The sequence below is a fragment of the Equus caballus genome, chromosome 21 (assembly GCF_041296265.1).
Source record: "Equus caballus isolate H_3958 breed thoroughbred chromosome 21, TB-T2T, whole genome shotgun sequence".
Classification (NCBI taxonomy): Eukaryota; Metazoa; Chordata; class Mammalia; order Perissodactyla; family Equidae; genus Equus; species Equus caballus.
Window position 1 is genome coordinate 27,116,105 of NC_091704.1, and position 12,457 is coordinate 27,128,561.

Sequence of the window (12,457 nt, forward strand, 5' to 3'; positions counted from 1 at the left end):
TAAGTATACATAAAAAACATCTGCATTGCAACAGATATTGCCAAATCACTCCCATAGAAGTTGTACAGTTCATATCCTAACCAGCAGTGTCTGAGACTGCCTGTTTCTCCACCTGTTGGCCAACACAGTATATCAGACTTTATAGTCTTTGCCAATTTGATAAATTTGGCATCTTTTTTATATATATTTTAGAGTTCTTTCTATTTCCTTTTCTATAAACTGCTCATATCTTTTATCCATTTCTCTGTTGGGTTGTTGGCTTTTTTCTTGAAATTTGTTGGCAGTCTTTACGTAAGGAAAGACTTTCCTAATTTTTAAGGAAACTAGCCCTTTGGGATATAAGATGCATATATTTTTCTTTCCATTTCATTTGTTTTTTGGCTTTGTAAACATACACTTTTGACATGCACAAACATTTAATCTTAGGTAGACATATTTAATTTATCTTTATGACTTCTCTATGTGATCGTTGGAAAGACCTTCCTTATTTCGGTATTACAAAATAATTCTCTCAGGTTTCACCAAGTATTTTTTTTAACTTTTTATTTTGAAATAATTATAGATTCACAGGAAGTCACAGTTAGTACAGAGAGATCCTGTGTACCCTTCACTTAGTTTCTCCCAACCCCCAGGTAGCTTTATAGTTTCATCTTTTACATTTAAATTTTTGATGCATCTGACATTTATTTTATATAAGATGAGATGTGGATTCTAATTTATTTTTTTCCGATTGGTTACGCATCTGTCCTAACATTATTTATTGAATAATCTATATCTTCCCCAGTAATTTAAAGCGCATATGTATCAATTGTGTGCTAAATTCCTGCATATACTGTTAGTTTTTTTACATATTTAAAGTATCACAACTTGAAGAGAAGCTGAAGTGTCAGTGTGTGTTTTTCCAAGAGCTACATGTTGAGGTGACCGGTTCAGACCTTGTTTCAAAATCCTTTGATCATGGAATTTGGCCTATTTGTCTAGAATTGACTTTGTGGTGGTGTGGATTGTGCTGAGGTACAGGTGAATAACATTCATTCCTTGGCCTCCAGGAATTCATCTTAGCTGATTGATCCCAAGCTATTAAGATAGAGCCTTTTGTACGTAGGAAATAGAGACTCAGAAAGATTAAAATTGCCCAGAGCTCAGGTCGTAGAGCAAGTTGATGGAGCGCAGCCAGGCTCTGGGTTTATGGTTGGTGTTTTCCCACGTTATATTCCACAACATGACTCCAGCTGCCCAGAATGTCTCTTCACTCCACCGACCTGAGATAAAAACTACCAGAACGCTTGGGCTACAACATAACTACACTCTTCCATCTCTGCTTTAGCAAACCTAAAGGCTTTCACCATTTTTACTTCCTGCTCTTCAATGAAAAGGCTAAGCAAAAACAGATGACTTTTCCAGATTTTTCTCACTTCACTCTGAGCAGTGCTAAAGGAAAAATAAAATACTCCTCTGCTTAGTTAGTTATCTGAATTTAGGGGGTGGATTTAGATAATTCCTAAATTCTTTCCTAGCTCTATGATTCTAGATATATGTTCTTATTCTTGCTAATATTTCCATAGTTTTATGTTCCCATATAGGAGGGAGTGAACAAAAACATTTAAAGAATGACAAGTATTTTCATGTGGGTTATTTAGAGGGAAAACATGCTAGAAATTCTTTAATCCAATTAAAAATCACATCTGTTAGGGGAAGTCTTGTAGGCTGGTTATTGCATAATATAATAGTAGTCTTGATTTCAGTTCATTACGTTAGCTGGCTAGCATATGGTTAAAAGCCGCCACTTAAAATTCTGTATATGCTTTGAGTTTAAGGTTTTCAGTTCACACACCATGTAGGATCCTCTCACAGTTTCCTGTTAGCTTCAGTGTAGTCCATGTGTAGTTTCATGGGGTAGGAATTTTAGAAGTAAAGTGGGTAAGTCTCCAGTTCCGAATTTCCCACTTACTCTTAGGAACTATCACTGTAGCAAAGGAAGGTCTTTCAGATGACTTTGCGCACTTCTCTTGGAAGCCGTATCTGTGTGCGGTCTCCGTGGACAGCTCTGAAGCTGGCCAATTTGGATGCCTAGATACAGAAGTCATTTAGTGTGTTTGGGGGGGAGAAGTGCATTCTTGGGTTCTAGTGAGTTAACGCAAGGCCAGCCACACCCAAGAAACTGGTTCATAACTAGAATCTCAAGTCATTCATTTAAAATTGGTTGTATGTGTAGACAAACCCAAGACTGAACAAATGTGCAAGTGGATAATTCTGCTCAAGAGGTTCAAGTCCAGATGAGAAGCTTATTTGGTAAAAATTAAAGCAAAAAGAGCTTGCTAATCCCATTCTCCTCTCTAGAGATGATTCTGTCTTTTAAAACCTTCATTCGTTAACACCCTTCTATGCAGTGCTGGGAAACCCTGGTGAGTACTTTACCAACTGTGTTTTTGAGACTTTGAGGGGACTCTGTGTTTCAGTGTGCATGTAGTCTTACGTCACCTTCCCTAATTTCAACAGAACTAGCACAAGCTGATAAAGCTTATTCACCATGTAAATTTTAAATTATAGCCATGCGTCGTATAACAACATTTGGGTCAATGACAGGCCACGTATACAACAGTGGTCCCATAAGATTAGTACCATAGAGCCTAGGTGTGTAGTAGGCTATACTATCTAGCTTTGTATAAGTACACTGTATAATGTTCACACAACAACAAAATCACCTAATGAGGCATTTCCCAGAATGCATCCCTATCATTAAGCAACACATGACTATATTTCTTTTTATATGAAGGTAAACCTTCAACTCTGTATTAAGCTTCAATCTGTGAAGGTGGGTGATGGACACTTCTAGATTTTGTTCCTGAATTTGGAGATTTGTCCCACTGGGCAACCTGAACTTTCTATTCCTGAGTCTACCTTTACACCTTTCTGAGACTTTTCTACATGGTGGAATAGGGAGATTAGTGATAACGTGAACCACAAGCCATGTCAAGTTTAAAAGTCGATCTGATTATTGTTAAATAACTCTATCTTTTTCACAAGCCTAGCTCCTACTTATCCTTTGGTCTGCTCAGACACGGCTTCCTCCTGGAAGACTTTCTTGAGCTCTGCCAGTGACTCTGGCTGGACTAAGTAGTATATTCTCCTCTTTGCTGTGAAAGCACCCTAGGCTTATTGCTATTGTAGAACATATACTATATATTATAACTGTTTACTTGTATATGAACTCCAAGGGGGCAAGCACTCTATCTAGACCACATTTTAAAAATAGCTTTATTGAGATATAATTCACATACCGTACAAGTCACCCAAACTGTACAATTCAGTAGGTTTTAGTATGTTCACAGAGTTGTACAGCCAGCACTGCAATCATCTTTAGAACATTTTCATCACCCCAAAAAGAAACACAGTACCCATTAGCAGTCACTCCTCACTTTCCTTCCAATTCTCCAGGCCTAGGCAGTTACCCGTCTACTGTCTGTCTCCATGGATTTGCCTATTCTGGACATGTCATATAAATGAAAGCATATAATATGTGGTCTTTTATGACTCTCCTCTTTTACTTAGCATAATGTTTTCAAGGTTCATCCGTGTTGTATCATGAATCAGTACTTCATTCCTTTTTTATTGCTCCATAATATTTCATTATATGGATATACCACATTATATTTATTGGCTCATTAGTTGTTGGACATTTGGGTTGTTTCTACTCTTTGACTATTATAAATAATGCAGCTCTGAACATTCATGTACAAGTTTTTGTGTGGGCACATGTCTTCAGGTGTCTTAGGTTTATACCCAGGAGTAGAATTCTGGGTCATGTGCTAACTCTATGTTTAATACTTTGATGAACTGCCAAACTGCTTTCCACAGTGGCTGCACCATTTTAAAATCCCAGCAGCAGTGTATGAGTGTTCCAACTCTTCCATCTTCTTGCTGACACTAGTTATTGTCTGTGTTTTTGATTATAGCCTTCCTAGTGGGTTTGAAATGGTTTTCTGGTCCACTTTTGAATCTCCATCATAGGGCCTGCTATGGTGTTAATAAATGTTGGTTGATTGGCTAAGTCCATTCACTCTCTTGCTCCTCCTACCACCGTCCACATTGGAAAGCTGTATGGTGTAATGAATGAGTTTAGATTAGAGTCCTATCGATCTTTGCTCTGCTTTAGTAGGGTTGCTGTGAGGATTACACAGAGAATGTGAATGAATCACCTAGAGCAGTACCTGGCCCAGAGCCCTTAACAAGTGGGCGCTATTGTTAATCTCTTAGGTAACATGGGGGAGCAACTGGCTCTCCTCCCTTGCCTTGGGAAATACAGGCAACAGTTGATTTCAGATGTGCCTTGTTGTGCTGCCTGTGGTATGCTGGGTCAGCTCCCTTTCTTTCTTCAGGAAAACTCCCTGCAAGTCTCCTAATGGGATCTTTGAACACCTCTTTAGTATTTGAACAATACTCCAAGACGACTACTGAGGCCCACTGAGAAAGCTGATCATCATCTCTGTTTCTGCCTCTTCCTTATGAATGTCTGCTTGAGCTTCAACTGACCCTTTTCACAGATTTGCTTGCTTCTGTTAAATCATTATTAAAATAGTATTTTTTTCAGAAGCACCAATTCTTTTTTTTTTGAGGAAGATTAGCCCTGAGCTAACATCTGCCACCAATCCTCCTCTTTTTTGCTGAGGAAGATTGGCCCTGAGCTAACATCCGTGCCCATCTTCTTCTACTTTATGTGTGGGATGCCTCCATGGCTTGACAAGCCGTGCGTAGGTCCGCACTAGGGATCTGAGCCAGGCCACCGAAGCAGAATGTGTGACCTTAACTGCTACACCACGGGGCCAGTCCCCTAGAAGCACCAGTTTTTAAAACTTTAATCCAAACAGCTTTTTAATTGCAAAAATTCCCAATCATGAGGATTCTAGGTTTGCATGAGTTGATATAGGCAATTGAGAAAAGTCTTTCCGACCTTTGTCTGAGAAGCTGCTTAGCGGAGCTTGTTGCTGCCTTGTTTTTGAGTCTCCTGGTTCAATTACAAAACAGAGGAACTGCTTCCATCTGAGGCACACAGTGGCAGGGTTGCCAAGGCAGGAAGCGTTTGTTCTTACAGATCTCATACATAGGTGGTCACAGGGCAGATGGTGGGATTTTGTTTTACTTGTTTGTGCTTTATTGTGATTTCATGATTGTTTCAGTGTTTTTACCTGAGAGCTAAGTCTCTAAGAGAAATAAATGTGACACACTTGCCTTTAGGGATCTTCGTTATTCAGCCCCAATCAACCTGTCCAGTTACAGTGCCTGCTTCTCCTCTTCACAATCCTCATGTACGACAACCAGACTACTGTTCTTCTAACAAGTGCCCTCTGAAGTTTCCCAAGTCCCCATTTCTGTTAGGAGAAAAAATGTGGGCCGGCCCCGTGGCCGAGTGGTTAAGTTCACGTGCTCCGCTTCAGCGGCCCAGGGTTTCCCCAGTTCGAATCCTGGGTGCTGACATGGCGCCACTCATCAAGCCATGCTGACGCGGCGTCCCAACATGCCACAACTAGAAGGACCCACAACTGAAAATACACAACTATGTACCGGGGGGCTTTGGGGAGAAAAAGGAACAATAAAATCTTTAAAAAAAAAATATGTGGTAGCAAAAACAGTTGATGGATGACTTTGGGGGTTGAGGGGGAAGGAAGGGGACGCGTGGGACATGGCTTATGGGAAAAAAGATTTTAACATGAAAGAGTAGTAGGGAGTGATGGGAAGTGAATTTGAATGGGGAGAGTGGAGTCAGGTAATGCAGCTGAGAACCTGGGACTTGATGTGATTTATAATAGGGAGTCATTGTAGGTTCTTAAGAAAGGGAAAAGGATGATGAGACTGTTATTTTAGGGTGATTTTTTTTCCTGGTAAAAATATTAACCCTAAGCATGAATTTATAAGAAAGGAGAGTGGAGGCGGGAGTTGTCCGGGCCCAGTTGCAGTAATACAGGTGTGAAGTGGGCTTCTGGTTGTGAGCAATGAGAATGGTGGAGAAAGCTTTCATCTAAGAAAAGTCAAAGGAATTTCTAACAACTTGCAGTTTAGAGGTGAAAGGAAAGAGTCAAAGATGATTCCGATGTTTTAAATTAGAAGGAAAGTCAAGTTATTAACATCGGTGGAGGTGTTTGATAAAGAAGCCAACTCTTGGAAGGTGGAAATTGAGCAAGATGAGTCCCTCTGGGGACAGGTCAGGTGTTCTGTGAGCATGGAATGTGCAAGTTGTAATGTTTATTGGCAGTTAGAAATAGTGACTTCCAGCCTGGGTGAAAGGTTGGGGTTTTGGAGTATAGATTTGGGAGTCATTACCATAGTATTAGGAGCAAGTGGGTAAAAAGGAAAAGAAAATGCCACAGATTGAGGAGAGAAAACCCCAGTGCAGGAGTAAGAACCAGCAGAACAAAACGGTTAAGGGCTGAATGATGGAAAGGCTTGAGGCCAGTTAGACAAGTGCTATGTTCTGAAAGCCAAGGTCAGGGCTTCGGGAAGGAAGGAGCGGTCAGCAGTGTGGGACTGCAGGGAAATCAGGGTAGATAAGAACTCAGAAAAAGCCTCTGGGTTTACCAAGAGGGAGGTCCTCAACATTTGTGTAAAGCTCCAGTGAGAGAGCACCCCTTTCACCTAATGAGATGGTTATCTGAGGACAGCCTCAAGCACCTCTTCGAGATGCTAGGGTCCAGAATCCCCACCGTGATGAACCACAGTATGTCAGATCTCGGAAACAATCCCTCTCCCTTATGTCATTATTCTTATTTTTTCAATTTAGGTTTAGCAGTTTGTCTGTTCCCAGCCTGGTGAGGGGCTTGTCACTATTGTTATTGATTTACCAACATAGGCCATGACCACTTGAACTTTTTCCTATCACAACCCTATCTGATGACAGTTAAATATATACCAAGCAAGAAATTTGGCTCTCTGTTGTCAAACTGATTGTCAAGGATCTCTTTGTTACTCTGTGCTCTTTCTTTTCCCCTCAAGATAAGTTTTTCTTTCTCATTTTTGCGTTTTTCTAGGACTTGTCTTAGATAAAGGTTGAGACTAGGCAAAAAGAGAAACCTTCTTTGTAGAGAATAGAGAAGGAAAGCTGGGGTCATGAGAAGGGTAGGAGGACAGTGGTGGCTTGGGGATGGGTTTTACAGAGTTATTGGAAAGAGGCTGCATTGATACCCTCCTTGAAACCATAGCTCAGCCTTCTAACAACTCCATGAATGATGTTTGAGGGAGAGATGTAAGATCAACACGCTTAATGTAAGCATAACTCAAGGTTGTATTCCTAAGTTTTATTTGGAGGACTCACAAACTCTACGGCTCAGATGACAGATGGAAGAAATCCAATAAATGCTGCCCCTATCTTAGGTGGGAAAAAGGTACAAGAGCAAAGATGGGGGGCCGGCCTGGTGGTGCAGCAGTTAAGTTTGCACGTTCTGCTTCTTGGTGGCCCGGGATTCGCTGGTTCAGATCCCGGGTGCGAACATGGCACCGCTTGGCACACCATGCTGTGGTAGGCATCCCACATATAAAGTAGAGGAAGATGGGCCTGGATGTTAGCTCAGGGCCAGTCTTCCTCAGTAAAAAGAGGAGGATTGGCAGTAGTTAGCAGAGCTAACCTTCCTCAAAACAAAAGGAGTAAAGGTGAAGTCTTTTTTAGTTTCAATGGTGTGATTTAGTGATAGACCTGCATTTTTTCATAATGATGGATTATCTGAGATGCTGAACTCTATCAGAAAGAAGTTCCAGATGGCGAAAAAGTAGTGCTCCTATCCTGTATTTCTAGCTTTGTGGATATCAGATACTTGGGAATTTGTTAGGTGATAAATATGTCTGGAGTAAGTTATTCTGAAAAGATGCTATATGGCCTAATTACTCTGAAGATCTTGTAATTTATTTGTGCAAAAGTTTTTTTCATATGCTTTATTTCATTTAAAAAAATTTTAGATATATGCTGAATTTATGTTTGGTCAAATGAGTACTATACCGTAAACAAAGGACAAGGAAACAGTTTTATGTGCAATTTGACTAATTATGAATTCATTGGACTTTGCAGTACTGTATCTTTCTATTTACTGTCCAAGAGGAAAGACACGTCAAATTTCTCTAGCAATACTGAATTTTGGTACCTTTTGTATTTTGTATTTTGGCAAGTAAAACAAACTCATAGTTGAAGCCCAAATGAAGACAAAGCTTGATTGGTTGAGTTATCCAGGTGCCAATTTCTCAGTTTCTGATCTTTATTCTTGGTATTTCATTATTCATTAGCCTTTTTAATAAAGTTTAGTGGGAAAGAGAAAGAGAGAGAAAACTCAAATCAATCTTGCTACTTATCAGGAAACAAGTTAATTGAATTACTTTAGAAAGACACTAAAGCCAATAAAGAGAAACACTGCAAATGCCCAGTAAGCTAAAGCTAATTTAACTGTACTAGCTTCTCTACTGTACTATGTAATACATAATATTAAACACGTATAATCTAATTTTATAGTATAATATGTGTATATGCTGTACTCTGATTTAAATGTATTATGTCTTCTTTCAAGCCATCAGGATTTGGTAAAATGGTCATAATTCAAGTAATAAGATGCAACTAATCTTATTCCTAGAATTGAAAAAAAAAGTACAACTGACCTTTAATGAAAACACATTCCTCAAGTTTTTCAAAATCAAATCCCATTAGAGAAAATCTTTTGAGAAGATCTAGTACAGCCTCTCAGTAAAAGGCAAGAGCACAAATAGAACCCAACTAAACAGCAAATGGTTGAGAAGTTGACCTTGTCATGTGAGTTATTTACAGATGAATATGCTTTATTTGCGTATGCTTCTAACTTAAATTTGAAGTTGAGAAAATTGGGCCTTCCTGCTAGCCAGTGCAGCAAAATGTGGTCATCAGCTATGATACTTTCCTTAATTGATTGATTGATTGATTAATACCATGTACATTTATTTCTTGCCTCTCCTCCCCTGGGTTAGTTCTGTATAACATAAGTTTGCATATGACACCCCTTCCATTCTAACCCACAAGAGTTTACAAGAGTTTTAGGTAATATAAGACATGTCTACAAATAAAATAAAATGCAGTAGGATGACTACCGAATATAGAGGTACAAGCAGGAGTGAGAACCAAAATAATTAGCAAGCAGTGTGGCATGGATGTCCAACCCATCAGATAGCATACCAGCCATGAAAATGTGGGCTGTCCCAGTGCACAAGAGCAGAATATCAGTACTGGTTATGTATACTGTGCCATAGGATTGCATATAACTTGTATAATTTAGTAATTGATTCAGCTGAATATTAATATATGGTAATGGCTTAATCTATCATCAGTTTTGGACAAACCAATATTTTTAACATCATGAATTCTCTATAGAATCTCTTTACACAGAAGTTTAGATAAGCAGGAGACAATAGCTATGCAATTGAAAATAGCTATGCAAATTAGAAAAACCCATATGTGTGAAAAACCTTGAATGAATTAATGAACTCACCTTCTCCCTTCCCCCTTAGCATGGGATTCTAGTGTCAGTGTCTTCACCCGTGAACAGGAAATGAAAGTGTATGTTAAGTATTAATATGTGGCAGGGAGAGGATCCCAGGAGCACCGCCCCAGGCCGGGTTGACCTGCTTCTATGGTTCTTCTACTCCAAAACATTTTTCTTCCTACTGTAAGAAACGCTGTATTTCATTTTCTTAAGTACCTAAAACTCTCACTTAAAGATTCATTTGTGTGAGTAAGCATTGTCTTAAAATAAAACTAGAAAATCATAGTGCAGTGTTTCCCTGGTGTAGCTGAAGGGCCAACCACCTGAGGTTTCTTAAATGAGCCCTTAAAATGATAAAAAGAGATTGTGAAAAACACGAAAAGGTTGGAGTCATTCCTTTTGTAAAGAACTAGTTTAGACAATCTTAACATTAGGCCATAGTAATTGGCTCATTACTATAAAATATGAAGATACTGACATCTCGCATTTCCTTCCCTCTGATTTCAGATTTTTGTCAGTTGTTATTTTAATTTGGGGAGGCAGTGTCACACAGTGGTTCATGGAGCCTGGTCTCAGTGACCCAGACCACAGGTTACCTAACCCTGTTTGTCTTAGTTTTCCTCATCGGTGAAATAAACAGAGAGTTGTTGAGGAATACAAATGAGTTAGTTGACATAAAGCATCCAATATATATGAGCGTTCTATAAACATTATTTATAATTATGTCTTTATGTTGTAGGGATTTATAATATTTACGTCCTCTTCTATAATCCTAATATTCTTTGTACATTTAAATGGATTCTGCCCGCCACCAGTCAGTCTTTTTAAAAGCGCTTTTCCATTCCTGAGTTATTTCTTTTGATTCATTTCTATGTTGGCTTGATTTTGTCATCGTGTACTTTTTTCAGGAAAGCTATGGATGCAATATCCCTGAAGTTCTTCCAGTTGTGAGAAGGTATTTCTACTGCCTTTGTACTTGAGCAGGATCTTAGTTAGGTATAATATTCCTGTGTTATGCTTTTTTTTTTCCTGAAGTGTTCTAAGTGTTAATCCGTTTGGCATTGAATGTTGCTGTAGACAAATCTGATGCAGCCTAAATTTCTTTTCTCTTGTATATGATTTTCTTTTTTGGTTTAAAAATGCTTTAAATTTTCATTCAGTAAAATTACTCTTTTTTTTTTTTTTAAAGATCAGGTCCTGAGCTAACATCTGTTACCAATCTTCTCCTTTTTCTTCTTCTTCTACCCAAAGCCCCTGTATGTAGTTGTATATTCTAGCTGTAGATCCTGCTGGCTCTGCTATGTGGGATGCTGCCTCAGCATGGCTTGATGAGTGGTGCTAGGTCTGCACCCAGGATCTAAACCAGCAAAACCCCGGGCTGCCAAAACAGAGCACACTAAGTTAACCACTCAGCCACAGGGCCGGCCCCCAAATCACTCTTTTTTACATTCAGTAAATTCACTCTTTTTGGATGATAGTTCTATGAGTTTTGAGTTATGCATTGAATTATGCAACCACCACCATACAGACATTTCCATTACCTCCAAAAATTTCTTTGTGCTAAGCTTTGTAATCAGCTCCTCCTCCAACCTCTAACTCCTGGCGAACACTTCTCTATTCTCTATCTTTATAGTTTTGCTTAATTCAGAGTGTCATAAATGGAATCAGACACATGTAGTCTTTGGAGTCTGGCTTATTTCACTTAACATAAACACATTTAGATTCACCCATGTTGTTGTGAGAATTAATAGTCCTTTTCTTTTTATTACGGAGTAGCATTTCATTGAATGGATATACCACAGTTCGTTTATCCATTTATTAGTTAAGTGTCATTTGGGTTGTTTCCAGTTTGTGGTGATTATGAAAAAAATCACTATAAACATTTATATACAGGTTTTTGTGTGAATGTAAGTATTCATTATTCTTGGGTTAATACCCAAGGAGTGAGATTGTTGGGTTATATACTAAGTGTTTGTGATTTTGATTGGGATTGTGTTGATCAATTTGAGGAGAATTGATGTCTTAACAATACCGAGTCTTCCAATCCATGAACATAGTATAACTTTCCATTTATTTAGATATTCTTTAATTTCCTTTTTCTCCATACATGCACAGATTTTTTTGTATTTTTTCAGTTCATCAGTTTAACCAGAATTTGTCTTGATATTGATGGTTATACATTAAATTTTCTCACAGTCTAGTATTCTCAGTCTATCTGTGAAGTCAGTAGGAAATTTTCTTTTATTTGAATATTACTGCTTTTTCTTCCACTGAATTCTATACTTTAGAAATACCAATTATCCTTTTATTGAATCATCTTTGCCCTCTCTAGTAGCTTTTCTCAATTGTTTTAACTTTTGTCATTTTTATTTGATTATTTCAAACTTCCTTCCATATCAACAATTCATTGTTCAGCTATGACTATTTTGTTTCTGGCTGTTTCTCATTTATTTGTTAGTGCTATAATGATACCTTGGTCCTCAGTTTGTTTCTTTGGTTCTCATTCCCCAGTTTCATTTCATTCTTTTGTTTTATCGTTTTATAAATACATGTTTTAAACTCAAAGCACTTGTGAAGAATTTCCTTTTTTTACTGTAGTTACATTTTTTTTTCCCCGTCAGTTGAGTTCTTTGTCTGCTATATAGTCTTGTTTTACTTTAAAAAAAAAAAAAATCTATTTGTGAAGTTTTCTGGTCATTTTTTCGTTTTACGAATACTTGGGCACCTCTGGTCAAGCTGTTTTCCCTGATATAATATATAATATGGGTGCCTTTTCGGCCCTTTTCCACAGTATTTTTGAGCCCAGTTTTTTTTTTTTTCACTGAGCTACAGTTTGAGGGCTGAGAATTTCAGGTTATACCCATTTTTTCTGTAGCCTGAGGACATGGAAGGTGAAGGAAAGAAGTATTCAGTCAAAGTGGGTTGTACTTGAGTTGCATGCTTGCTTTTAAAGTGTTGTTAAATATCCGTAC

General features: G+C 38.3%; 1 protein-coding gene across 4 annotated transcripts in view; it reads left to right on the forward strand.

Moving 5' to 3' along the window:
* The window catches only part of ELOVL7 (ELOVL fatty acid elongase 7), a 79,420-nt gene that overhangs the window by 21,189 nt on the left and 45,774 nt on the right, over window positions 1-12,457 (forward strand). The window lies entirely within an intron of this gene.